At 41.9% G+C, this 12,847-nt stretch overlaps 1 long non-coding RNA gene across 2 annotated transcripts in view; it reads left to right on the top strand.

Moving 5' to 3' along the window:
• The window catches only part of LOC118551272 (uncharacterized), a 71,171-nt gene that overhangs the window by 10,822 nt on the left and 47,502 nt on the right, over positions 1–12,847 (top strand). The gene's annotated exons all lie outside the window — the stretch shown is intronic.

Raw genomic sequence — 12,847 nt, 5'->3', positions numbered from 1 at the left:
GAGGGAGGTGGTCTGGGATTGGGTGTGGACAGGGCAGCAAGAACAGACCCTGGAGGTCCTCAGCCAGGCAGTGGGAAGAGAGTGCATCTCTCTGCAGTCAATTGAAAGTATGAAATTAACACTCAAATGGAGGTAAAGGCGATGTGCTAGATTATGTGACAGGATGAGTGGTTCTTTTTACTAAGGGAAGGCTCTCTGCCAGGCTTGGTGGACTTACTTAATCTTCCTTCTTGCTCCTCATCTAAGATAAGGACCATATTTACAGGGAGCAAGATTCCTATTTCTTTTTTCTTCACTCTATTTCTGCCAAATATTCTATAGCTCCCTGACTTTGAAGCTCAGTTTCCTCTTTGATGAAGTGGGAGTCATGGCCCACACCTCAAAGGGTTGTTGTGAGAATCTAAATGAGCTAAAGGATTTAAAGGAATGACTGGCTTATAGGAGGCATTCCACCACCTAGGTGGTTAGCTCTTACTAAAACAAGTCTCTATTTCAGAAATACCAGGGCACTGAAGAAATGCAGTCAGCTCTCAGATGTCCGTGGTCTACAATGTGATTAGTATTTATGTGCTCATTTAAACTGTGCTCTAGGGAAGGTCAGTGCCTTAGTGGAGAATATACAGGAGTGACTGGCTAGTATTCAATCAAATATTCACTGCTGCTGTGAGGGCATCAGCCATTAATATCTCCCATTAGTACCAGAACATTGTAATTAGCTCAATAAATGTATTAGATAGGTATTCACTGGGAGAAAAATGTGGCTTGTTAATAAACCCAGTTAGAAATAAGTTTTCATCGTTAAAATCAGTGTTATATTGGGGCGCCTGGGTGGCTCATTGGGTTAAGCATCTGCCTTCAGCTCAGGTCATGATCTCAGGGTCCTGGGATCAAGCCCCACGTGGGGCTCCCTGCTCAGCAGGGAGCCTGCTTCTCCTTCTCCCTCGGCAGCTCCCCCTGCTTGCGCTCTCTCGCTCACTTTCTCTCTCTCAAATAAATAAATAAAATCTTTAAAAAATAAAATCAGTGGTATGGAAGATCTGCACATTGACTAAGATAGTTTACAGTTGCTCCCCACCCTTGCACGGTAGGAAAAAAGAATTTTTTGAGTTCTGTTCATTTTGCCTTTCTGGACGGTTCCTGAGGCTACATTCTAACATGGTCCTGTGTCCAGCTATGATGTCAAAGAATTTGATTTACCTGAAGCCTTAGGGTTAACTTAATTCTGCTTCTAGATCATGGAGTTCCCTAGAACAAGCCATGCCAGGTCTGATTAGAGCCCCTGAAAGGACAGAGCTGTGATTAGCTTTCAGGACAGATTTTGTGTCTACTCACTGATAAAAGTGTGTCTGATAAATGCCCAGGATGTGGTGGAATTGGATCTGAAATGTGTGTGAAGTTGTAGGGGGGGCAGCTGGCTCTCACTATCCCATAATGTCTACCAAAACAACCTAATAATTTGTGCATTTTGTTTATCCGTTCATCAGTTGGTGGACATTTGGGTTGTTTCCACTTTGGGGCTGTTATGAACAATATCGCTGCAAACATTTGGGAACAAACTTGTGTGTGAACATGTTTTCCATTCTCTGGGTCTGTACCTGGGGGAGGGGATTGCAGCTGCACAGCTTTAAGTGTATGTCTGAGGCATTTCAGGTCAAGCTCTTTTCACACATAGAGGTTTCAGCCAGGGCTTGGGACTTAGGTGAGCAGTCCAGAGGCTATCTCACCAACAACAGGGTGGTTGGATCCAAGTCATCTGGAAAAGCCCAGCCAGAATCCTACCAGCAATTCTTTTTCCTCTCTCCCATGCCCTGAGGGGCTCAGTGGTTTCTTTAATTCAAAGATGCCATCCATCTGATAATATTTCAGAGGGCTAGGGTAGAGGAAGTGGTAGCAGGGAAGTTTCTTTGGACATTGACTGTAAGGTACCCCCTGATTTCAAAATGTTAAATTGTTTTTCGAAGGGATTATTAGACTTGGGGAGATTAATTATAGCCTTAAAGTTAAAGGTTACCCTCAGAGTCCAACCCAGCATTTTTACAGAGGAGGAAAGGGAGGGATCGTTCCATAGTTTATAGACGATAGTCACAGGCCAACACTTACCACTGAGGCTGTGGAGGGGAAAGTGTTGTAGACACAGAAGAGGTAGGCAGTCGGGGCTGGGCCGAAGTCCATCTCTGGAGCTTCTCTGACGTGGCCTCTAGGGATACCCTGTGGAGGAAGAGGTTACTCTGTGCTGCATCAGACACTAAAGGTTAGGGATCTGCTCCTCCATCCTCCGTACCTTGGCATCTCGGGAGCTACAGTTCTCTCCATAATGCCTCAAATCACTTCACCTCTCCGGGCCTGGGTGTCCTGCTCTGCGGTCAGGGGAGTGATCCCTTCCCCACCTACTCACCTGGTTGTTATCAGGACCAAACCAAATGAGATAACGAGGAGGGAAGCACTCTTTAAAATGAAGACTACATGGTGGGTGATGATTTATTGTGGGCCTGGATTCATTTAAACTCACGTATCTATTCATGCCACAGACAGGAACGAGTACTTAGTTACAGTTGAACCTCAGCTACCTCTTCAGGTAGCTGCCACTACATTTTGATTACCCACTGTGTACTTTTGTTTGTCCTAAACCACTCCATCTAACTTGAAAAGATGTTCCTTAGGGCTTCGTCCTAATACTCACACCTTCCTGGAACTACGGTTTTTCTGGCAGTCTCCTCGGGTCAGAGCCTCATGCAACATGTACCATAGTCAGCTGCAGATGGACAGAACACTCTCTGGGTTGCCTCTAACGCTCTTTCCAGCAGTGCCCGGCGGGCACCTTCTAAGATAGGAATCTTTCAGCCTTCAGTAAAGATTTAAGAACTCGAGGCAACCTCCTCACAGCATTCACTTAATGTTGTCTTTTCACTACCATATGCCAGGCTTACCAGTGAGGCACGCAACCTCCTTGATGTTCTAATGGCTTTGTAATTACACAAGTGGCAAGAAAGGAAACTTGAAAAGTTAAAGGCACAACCCAAATTGTCCATCAGTGTGTGAATGGATACACAAAATGTGGTATATACATACGATGGAATATCAGTCCACCTTAAAACGAATGAAGTACTGATCCATGCTACAACATAGATGAACCTTGAAGACATTAGGCTGAGTGAAATAAGCCAGGCACACAAAGACAAATACTGTATGATCTAACTTATGTGAGGTACTGAGAAGAGTCACGTTCATAGAGAAAGAAAATAGAACAATGGTTACCAAGGGCTGGGGGGGAGGAGAGAATAGTAAACACTAAATTTTAGATTATGTAATACATATATTCATATAATCATATGTATATATAATATGCATATATATATATGTCACAAATTACTTATTCATTCAACTGGTTGATGAACATCTGGATATTTGGCTTCTTTCCAGGGTTTGACTATTATGAATAAACCCACTAAAAAAAAAAGTTTAAGGCAGCAGCATTTAGAAAGAATGTTCTGATCTGGGAAGGGGATAAGTAGGTTATCAAAAGCTGTCGTGCTCTTTCCACCATCTTTCTATACCGTCGTAATGGCATTTGTGAACATCCTGGCCAATGCTCTGCTCTCAAGGGCATCAACACTGCTGAGAAGAGAGGCAAACAGTAGGCTCTTATTTAGGCTGTGCTCCAAAGGCATTTCTAACTGATGCTGAAGCATGCTTACGTGGGTCAATGTGAAACCATTAATTTTCACGGAGCTGGGGGAATTGTTGTGAACCTACGCTCAGGTTAAACAAGTGTGGAGTGATCGACCCCAGATTTGGTATGCAATTCAGTGATCTAGAAAAATGACAGAACAATCTGCTCTCGTCCCATCAGTTTGGTTTCACTGTGCTGAGGACCTCAGCTGTCATCGTAGACCAAGAGGAAGCAACACTAAAACAGATAGGACAGAAAATCCTGGGATTCCTTTATTGGGATGTAATACATACATACAAATACAATGCCTCAATGAACAACAACAAAAAAGACTCTTGTTTCTTTACTGCTATATGTATGTGTGGTAAGAAGTCTTAGGTAACAGTCACCCAAATGCAAAGACTGAATAGCTCTGTATGGTGGGATTATGAATAATTTTTTCTTTTATTTCCTTTTTCTTTTTTCTTTAAATATTTTATTGATTTATTTGAGAGAGAGAGAGGGAGCACATGAGCACAGAGGGAGAAGCAGATTCCCCACTGAGCAGAGAGCGGGACCTGGGACTCAATCCCAGGACACTGAGATCATGACCTGAGCCGAAGGCAGACACCCAAGCATCTGAGCCACCCAGGCGCCCTATGTCCTTTTTCTTCATAATTTTATTATTTGTATGGTACAAAAAGTACATAAAATTGTTTTCTAGTGTATATCTCTGCTTCCCCCTCGCCATGGTAGAGAACTCAAGTAAGGAGATACGGATTTTTCTTCTAATGATCTTACTGTTTCTTTTCCAATATGTTCTTACGTGTTTAAATGTTGAGAGGAGCTGTGGCTCATGAGCGGAGCCCATGGCCTTGGAAAAGTCACTTAATCTCTCTGAGCCTCTGTTCTTTTACCCTTTACATGAGAATAGTGATAATAGTAACAACAATAGTAAAACCAACCTTTGTTGTCCAGAAGAGCACAATATGATATGGAAGCACTCGAAATGCAACTGATGTCAGTTACTCTCCATCACTGGAGGTCCTGCCAGCATCATCCAGATTACCACTGGAAGTAGGGTTGAGGGGAATATTTTCTAAATCGTCGCCTATAATGAACTAAGTTAAAACTGTTACCTCCACTACCTTGCATTCCTCACCTTCACCTGCAAATCTTTAATGACGCGAATGTCCTAGAAAACAACCACTAGGGGGCATAATTTCATCACTTGAAAACCTGGGTCCAGCTTGTTAACCAGTGCATTATTTCCGTCAAAAATTATGTGAGTATGAACCTATTAAGGAAACTTTCAGGTGGAGGGAAACCCAAGGTCATAGGCTCACCGTTTCCCCCTGCTTTTTGGGTCTCCTCCCTTGCCTTCTTTTGTCCTCTCTTTCATAAATGGCATCCATTTCCCTCGCCCTGGTGGCAGGGCCTCACTAACTCAGCCAGACGTTGCCAGAAAGGAACTTTTTTCCCCTTAGTGGACGGGGTGGCTAAATGTTATATGTTATTTCCAAGCACTGCTCAAGGCTGCTGTGGAAAACTCTTTGGTTTGAAGGACTTTTTTCTTTGCTTTGGCCCAGCTCAGTGTAGCTATCAAGGTCAGAAACTATCTCCCTTTTTCTGTTCCACCTACCAACTCCTTAGCTGGTGGTCTAAGACTATTCCTTAAAAAAATTCTTTTTTCATTTGGGGGATGGTCAAGCTTTCCCAGTCAATCTACTCTTGATGATGACACGGGTACCTGAATCCCTGCTTTGCTTCTCAGACTTAGAAGGCTCACTGCCTCTTCTCTTTCCAATGCTAAGATTTCTAAAGACTGGCAGTTCTCGGACTTTGGTATGAGTGACGATCAAGTGGAAGATCGTGTTACGCCCCTTTGGATGGCTATTATAACATTGAGGGGGAAAAAAAAACAGAAAATAACAAGTGGTGGAGGGTATGTGGAGAAATTAAAAACTCGTGCATTGCTGGTGAGAATGTAAAATGGCGCAGCTGCTGAGGAAAACAGGGTTGGTTATGATGGTTTCTTAAAAAAATAAACATAGAATTACCCTTTGATCCAGCAAGTCCGCTTCTGGGTATACACCCCATAGAATTGAAAGCAGGATCTTGAAGAGATATCTGCACACCGATGTTCATAGCAGCATTATTCACGGTAGCCAAAAGGTGGATGCAACCCAAGTATCCACTGATGGATGAGTGGATACACAAAATGTGGTCTATACATACAGAAGAATGTTATTCCACCTTAAAACGGGAATGAAATTCTGACACATACTACAACATGGATGAACCTTGAAGACATTGTGCTGAGTGAAATAAGACAGGCACAAAAGGACAAATATTGTGTGATTCCAATCATATGAGATATCTAGAATAGGTAAATTTGTAGAGACAGAAAATAGAATGGGGGTTACCAGGGACTGCGGGACGGGCATTGGGAGTTGTTTAATGGGTACAGAGTTTTAGTTTGGGACGATGAAAAAGTTCTGGAGATGGATGGTAGTGATAGTTAAGTACATTCACAATAGTGTGAATTCACATTATTCTGAACGTACTTAATGCCACTGAACTATACACTTGGAAACAGTAAAAATGGTATGTTTTTATGTTATATATATTTTAGCACAATGAAAAAATGTCTTTAGTAAAGTCTTAAAGTGGAGGGTTTCATACTACTGATTCCATAGGTCTGGATTGAAGCGTAGGAATCTGCCTTTTTTTTTTTTTTTTTTTTTTTTAATGTAGGCTCCATGCCCAGCTTGGAGCCCAATGCAGGGCTTAACTCATGACCCTGAGATCAAGACCAGAACTGAGATCAAGAGTCAGACACTCAACCAACTGAGCCACCCAAGCATCCTGGAGTCTGTCTTTTTTAAGTCACTGGGGGTTTCGTTGCATGTGGCTGTGGCTACGTTCATGCTTCCCAAAAGCCCTGCATGAGGATCAGCCACCCGGGCTTTAAAGTATAGACTGCCATTTACCAGTATGTGAGGAGCCACTGGACCTTTCTGTGCTTCAGATTTTTCATCTTTATAAAATGAGACTAGGGGCGCCTGGGTGGCTCAGTCGGTTAAGCTGCTGCCTTCGGTTCGGGTCATGATCCCAGGGTCCTGGGATCCAGCCCCAAGTTGGGCCCCCTGGTCAGCAGGGAGTCTGCTTCTCCCTCTCCCTCTGCCTGCCTCTCTGCCTACTTGTTCTCTCTCTCTCTGTCAAATAAATAAATAAAATCTTAAAAAAAATAAAGTAAAATGAGGCTAATAATCCTACCTACCTAATAGGGTCTTTGTAAAAAATTGAAGAGTTGATATATACAAAGTGATTTTTTTAAATGATTCTAACACTTAATGGCAGGGTCTCCTTTTTACATGACTGTGAATATTCTCAAGCGCCAGGAAGCCGTTGCAACTTTTAATGAGTTTAATTAATGAAGCAGGGTTAGGAGTTAGAGGCATCTCTGCTTCGGCAAAGGGTTTAGTGGTGAGGATCTTATCCAATGAGAAGCAATGACATTCTGTCAAGTGGTGGAGGGGGTTGCGATACATCTGATAGAGTTCTAATAGGTTTATTTTAAATTATTCAGATGCATTTAAAAAAAATCTCTTGAAAGAATTCATACTATGTTAATAGAGGAGTAGGGTTTGTGGCAGAAGCTAAAGGGGAACTTCCACTTGTCATCCTATTTACTTCTGGGTTGTTAAGTTTATTTTATATTGTGAGGCTCTGTATTACTTTTGTACTTAGGGAAAAAAGAAGTTTTTTAGTAGGTATGAAACGTGGCTGTCCTTTCCCCTTCAAAACAGGACTGGCAGTAAAAACACAAATACCCACTCAAAATGATATCCTTACATCATAATATGGATGATGTTACCTTATAATTAGTAATTCACAAAGCATGTTCACATCCATTGTCTCATTTAATCTGTGGCATGGTTTGGTGAAGTAGGTAATATACCCATTTTACAGCTGAGAAGCAGAACGCACAGGGTATGCACGTCACTGTTGTCCCAGCTGCATTTCACTCCCTCCTTATCCTTTGAGTGTTGCCCTTGTTTTACTCTGCTGTAGTGCTTCTAGCACTTATTCCAGTCCTACAATAAAATATATTTGTAATTCATTCACCTGTGGATAACATCCTTCACCGAAATGGCCCAAATTGAAGAGACTGTTTAGACATGAGATGGGCAAACATTGCAACGCTCGCCAGGTAGGAGCTGGTGCTGTTGTGTTTGTTTGCCTCCGGAGGTTGTCATAACAAAATTCCTAAAAACGGAATCTTTCACGCATATATGTTTTAACAGAACCATCATTTTGTTTAGTCTGCTCAGCAGGCAGAAACCACATGAGATTTTTATTGTGCAGACCTTTCTTTCACAAAAAGCTGAAATGTCAGGTAGTCTTTGAAGAGCTGTAAATGCGTTTCCAGTTCGGGTAGAGTGAACCTCATCACCCGAGAGGAGGTATTCCTGCTGACAAATGTGTTACTCTTAAGTGATCAGGAAAATACGGATGATTTTCTGTCGTTTGCACTGTAGCTTCAAAGATTTATTTGGATGTTTATTGTTTAATGATGGGCATTAGTGGCCACACAAAAATGGAAGTGTCTTTGAGTTGCCTCAGACGGCACTTGTAAACCAAGGGTTTCTCCAGGATTGGCTAGAGTTTACACAGCCCAGTTAAGAGGAAAGTGAAGAGCTCCTTGCTCAAAAATTATTAAAAATTTCAAGATGGCAACATCAGAGCATTAAACCAAGTGCAGGGCCCTTTGCAAGTGGACAGGTGCTACCTCTATGAAGCCAGCCCTGGGTCTCTCTCACATTTAAAAGTGTTTATGTATTTGTAGATACGACATTAAAATATTAAAAATTTTACAAGATACAAAAATAAGTCTCGGGGCACCTGAGTGGCTTAGTGCGTTAAGCTTCTGACTTCGGCTCAGGTCATGATTTCAGGGTCCTGGAATCGAACTCTGCCTCTGGCTCTGTGCTCAGTGGGGAGTCAGCTTGTCCCTTTCCCTTTCCCTTTGCCCCTTTCCCACCCCACCACCCCCGCCCTCCGGCTCGTGCTCTCTCTCTCTCTGTCTCTCTCTCTCTCTTTCAAATAAATAAATAAAATATTTTAAAAAATTAAAAAAATAAAAGTAAGTCTCTAGGGAAGGGAAATCTCTCTTAGTGGTTTTTTGTGTATCTGTCCAGAGATTTCATTCATTTACAAACATACGTATATACAATATATTATCTCTCCTCTCTCAAGACATATACATACAAATAGTAGCATTCTTTACACATTGCTCTGCATTTTTATTTATTTATTTATTTGAGAGAGAGAGAGAGAGCACAAGCAGGGGAGAGGGGTAGAGGGAGAGGAAGAAGCAGACTCCCCGCTGAGCAAAGAGCCCGATGCAGGGCTCAGTCCCAGGACCCTGAGATCATGACCTGAGCCGAAGGCAGACAGTTTGTCCAAATGAGCCACCCAGGCGCCCCTGCATTTTTTGTTTTCTTAACAATATATCTTGCAGATCATTCCTGATCACTTACATAATTCTTTTCCATGGCCGCATAATATTCTGCTCTGTATATGTAATATAATTATTTAACTAGTTCCCTTTAATGGATATATAAGTTGCTTTCAATGACCAAAAATACTGCAACAAAAATCTTTGCAGATCATCTTTTTACATGTGTGAGCGATTCTGTGGAATTGTCAAGTCAAAGGTTATGATTTGTTTTAAATTGTGATAGATCTTGCCAATTGCCCTCTAAAAAGACTGTACAGAGATACATCCTCACCAATATAGATTTTCATCAGATTTTGGGGTCTTTGTCAATCCCATGGGTGGGACACAGTGCTTCATTGTAGCCTTGATTTTCATTTCTCTTGTTATCGGTGGAACTGAATATCTTTCGTTGAATATCTGGGAGTCAATCTGTTCTGTGAACTGTCTGTCCTCATGATTTCTTTATTGTATTGTTCATTAATTTTTTTCTTATAATTGGTATAAATGCTTTATCCATTGAAGAAATTTGTTCTTGGTTTGTGAGGCATTGAAAATATTTCCCTCGGTTGGTTTTATCTTTCAAACTCTGTTTTGCCATGCAGAGTATTTTTAAAATGTAGTTGAATTTGTATTTGTATACTCAGAAAGACCTCCACTCCTATCCTTACTTCAGGTATTTCTTTGATTTCATTCCTTCACATAAGCCTTTACTCCATTTGAAATTTAGTCCAGTATAAAGTGTGAAATAGGGATCCAGCTTTATTTGTTTTCCAGATGGCTACCTAACTGTCCGACAAATAGTTATTGAATAATTCACCTTTTCCCTCACTGATTTGAAGTTCTGTCTTTATCTATAGTGAGTTCCTATATGTGTTTGTGTCTATTTCTGAACATTTTATTTCATTTACAGGAATTGTTAAGCGTAATGTCTCAAAAATTTTTTTTTCTGGGGTGTCTGAGTGGCTCAGTCGGTTAAGCGTCTGCCTTCAGCTCAGGTCATGATCTCAGGGTCCAGGGATTGCCTTGTTGGGCTCCCTGCTCAACAGGAAGTCAGCTTCTTTCTCTCCCTCTGCCCCTCCCCCTCACTTATGTGCTCTGTCTCTCTCTCTCTCTCTCTCTTTCTCTCTCTCTCTCTCAACTAAATAAATAAAATCTTAAAAAAAAAATTTTTTTTCTAAACCTTTTTCTAGTTTGAGGAGTGGTCATAGAGAGATATGGCTTGTCCAGAGCCTCCTAATTCAACACAATAATCCCTGGGAGGTTAATATATGTTTAATTTTGTAAGTATTTGAAGGAAAAAAAATTATTATGATGGTTAAGAACATGGATTTGGGAGTCACACCTGGGTTTCGATCTCAGTTCCACACTTACTTTAGCTGTGTGACCTTAGGTGAGTTACTTGCCTTATCTGATCCTCGATTTCCTCATTTGTAAAACAGAAATATAGTACCTGTCTCATTGAGCTGGTTGAGAAGTAAATGAATGTAAAGTACTTAGACCAGTGCCTGATGCATAGTAAATTGTTGTTGTTGTTTATCCATAGGGTGACCAACTCATACCTGTTTGTCTGGGGTTTCCCTGGTTTTATCACTGAAAGTCCCAAGTCTTGGAAAATCCCTCAGTCCTGAGAAAACTAGGACGTTTGGCCACCCTTAACCTTATTGCTATGTGCAAGTGTGTGCCTCAAAACCACACTACTCAGTACCTACATTGATTAGCTCAACTTTCATAGATACATCACCGAATGAAATTTTTTTTCATACACATAAAATCCATGCTCTTATCTCATTCCAGTTGAGTGCCTACCCCCCACCCAGGGCTTGTAGACATTCTTTGTCCATCAGAGCCTAATCTAGGATTTCCTCTGGTTTCCACCTGAGCCAATATCAAAGAGCCCCCTCCCACTGCTAAGAAGGGAAAGGTGTTGGGAGAGAAGTGGGGGTGGGGGTCAACGTAGGGCTAGACAGAAACACAAGGTACGATGACTCCAGGATATTGGAGACTGGGAACACTTTGCTTCTAGAATAAAGAAAGAGAACAGGCTCCCCAGTATAACTTGCTAGAGTGTAAAAGGACAGTTGTTCTCCTCACTGACCATTCTAACTTTAGCTCTGTAATAGACTAGTAGGATGTATGTATCACTGGGGAGGGAGCTCGGTTATGTGTTTATCACATCCTGCCACCAAAGCTGTGCCTACTCAGAGGAGGTGTGTGGCAGTTTCTGAATCCATTAGGACAAAAGTGCCAGGTGCCTGGCTGGTTGGAGGGGAAAGGAAAGAGGATTATTCGCATTGAAGAAATCAAGCCTTGGGCTTAATTAGACTAAATTTAACAGTGCAATGGAGAGATGTCTGGACTGAAAGTCAGAAAACTTAAAATGAAGTTCTCATCCCACCCCTTTCTTGAACTAACTCTAACCCCAAGGACACGTGACATCCACAGAAGCCTGTGAATGTGCTCCCTTAGAGCCCACAATACAGGGACCCCCCCCCCACATCTTCCCATGCCCTCCATTTCTTCCTTTATAAAATGAAGGACTAAATTTGAGGAGTCTTTATCATTCCATTGGAAGTCTTTTTTTTTAGTAAGTTCTACACCCAACGTGGGGCTTGAACTCCCAACCCCAGGATCAAGAGTCACATGCTCCACTGACTGATCCAGGCAGGTATATCCAATTGACAGTCTTTTTTTTTTTTTTTTTTTTTTTTTTTAAGATTTTATTTATTTATTTGAGACAGAGAGAATGAGAGAGAGAGAGAGCACATGAGAGGGGGGAGGGTCAGAGGGAGAAGCAGACTCCCTGCCGAGCAGGGAGCCCGATGCGGGACTCGATCCAGGGACTCCAGGATCATGACCTGAGCCGAAGGCAGTCGCTTAACCAACTGAGCCACCCAGGCGCCCCTCCAATTGACAGTCTTTATGGTTCAGTTCTAAGCACCACACTGGGAGAAATGGGATCCTGGCACACAAAGCTCCTTCAGTAAGTGTCGATTGGAAAAACACTGTATTCTGGGTTTCTTCGACTCTTTCCCTGGAGAGTAAAGTGGTAGAAACTAACAAGATGACAATGACAAGGACATCTGTTGTTTCAGCTTCATCTGCATCCATTCACCCTTCTGTTGGTGACTGTTCTTAATTTTACTTTGGGGAATCACCTCTCCTAATTGGACAAAATCTGGCCAGTGAAGGCACCCCAGTCTCCCCTGGCCAAAGAATGAGCAAGTGACCCAAGTTCTGCCAATCAGATGCCCTCTATCTTGAATTTGAATCTTGAGCCAAGTGATGTGAAGATTGAAAATGGAGCAGATCCATGCCAAAATGTACCCTAAAGCAGGGGTTAGCAGACTATGGTCATGGACCAAATCCCTCTGGTAATATTCATAATTAAAGTTTTATTGGGACACAGACAAAATCATTTGTTTACTTGTTGTCTGTGACTTTCATGCTACAATGACAAAATTGAGTAGTTATGTTAGAGACTGTCCCACAAAGCCTAAAATATTCACTATCTGGACCTTTGCAGTGTAAGTTTGCTAATCTCTACCCTAAAGAGATTTCCCATTAATTCCTGCTACCTAAATCCCAGGAGCTATACTGGTTCCTGCCCATTTCAAATCCTGGTTCTTCAGGTTTTCTTGGCTTCTTAGCTATTCCATATTTTTCTAAGAAATTTCCTTCCGTTCTTTCTTCCT

The sequence above is a fragment of the Halichoerus grypus genome, chromosome 7 (assembly GCF_964656455.1).
Source record: "Halichoerus grypus chromosome 7, mHalGry1.hap1.1, whole genome shotgun sequence".
NCBI classification, from domain to species: domain Eukaryota; kingdom Metazoa; phylum Chordata; class Mammalia; order Carnivora; family Phocidae; genus Halichoerus; species Halichoerus grypus.
This window is presented reverse-complemented; position numbering and strand designations above follow the sequence as displayed.